Genomic DNA, 1,600 nt, shown 5'->3' with positions numbered 1-1,600 from the left:
ATATATATATATATATATATATATATATATGTATATGTAAATTACTATTATTACTATTGCTTTATTGTTAATCCTTAAGATTGACTGATTTCTACTTCTAAAAGACAAATTTCAATCAATTTGAAGGAAATATCATCAAGTAATTCTTGACAGATACTTTCATTCGTACAATCACATTGTACGAGAGTCTTTTCTCTCCCTTTTCATTTTGCTTCTGCAAAAAATCTCTCCCTCTCTTTCTCTTTCTTTCTCTCTCTCTCTCCCTCTTTGTCTACCGGTCAATATCATTTAGTTGACAACGTGTAGCCATGGCAATTTCACATATATTGTCATGATTATTTGACCACTACCATCGAAATATCTATCCTAATTTATTGTTCACAATTACGCGTTTTCGATATTCTAATTAATTCATTTATTTCTTTCTTCTTTCTTTTTCTTTTTTTTTTCAAACAACTTAATTTATCAAATGATTTTAATCATTTAAATTTCAATAAATTTATTTTTACATTTATTTATTTTGGTAATTTGGTGATAATATTTAATTTCTTTTTTAAAATATTTATTGTTGAAATTGATTCGACAAAAAATAAATCTCGTTCAAATAGCAAAAAAACAGGTCCAAACAAGCTTGAAATAATAAATTTAATTGGTACATTTGCTGGGTCCTAAAAGTTAATTAGATTTTCCCCTATGATTTCTTTCATTTACTCAATCACATAAGTGTTATTCCTTTGTTCTAGTATTTAACAATTTTGCTTAAATTATTCGTTAATCTATCTTCAATCGTTTTCTTGGAACTAATTAATTAAATAGCACTTCTTAAAACTATTAATGTTTAGTTACGCTTAAATGATTATTAAAAATACTTGTCTAGTAAACAACTTCCAACTTCTATTTTAATCAAAACCGCAAATTTTAAGTCTCAAACTAATTAAAGGCCTATAAATCATGTTGAATCTTAAGAATGATCTGATTAATAATAATCCAACAATTTCAGTGTCATTATCTTAACTTTATTTTAACGCCATAAAACTTATTGCATATCACAACCGAAACTTCCATCATTCCTAGCAATTATAAATTATTCACAAGATTTTAAAAATTCTTTCAAATAATTCGCAATATTTTTAATAATAAATTGAATTTAAAAAAGAAAAATAGTCAACATTTTTTTTATAAAAACCATAAATTTGCCATTATTTATTTTCAACTATTTGATTCAAAATTATATTCGTCACTGAATATTAACTAAAACCTTATGACTATTAAATTTTAATCTAAAATTAATCTATTAAAAAAGTAATTTAACTTTACATAGACAATAAATGGTACATTGCGCATATAATGATGAGTACTTACTATTTGTGAAAAATAAAAAGATAAAGAGAAATGAAATTTTTTCCGTCAACTTTAAATTCACTTTAATACAAATCAATAAGGTGTGCTTAAAAAGAAAAGTAATATAAATCGATTTGATTAATGAAATAAAATTCAGTGATGTGAAACGAAGCGTATTGAATATTTAATTCTTTCGTTATCGAAAAGACTTCGATGGTAAAATTTTATCTTTGAAGATTTCCTTTCCCTTTTTGCTTTT

The sequence above is a fragment of the Loa loa genome (genome assembly GCF_000183805.2).
Source record: "Loa loa unplaced genomic scaffold supercont3.142, whole genome shotgun sequence".
Taxonomy (NCBI): Eukaryota; Metazoa; Nematoda; class Chromadorea; order Rhabditida; family Onchocercidae; genus Loa; species Loa loa.
This window is presented reverse-complemented; position numbering follows the sequence as displayed.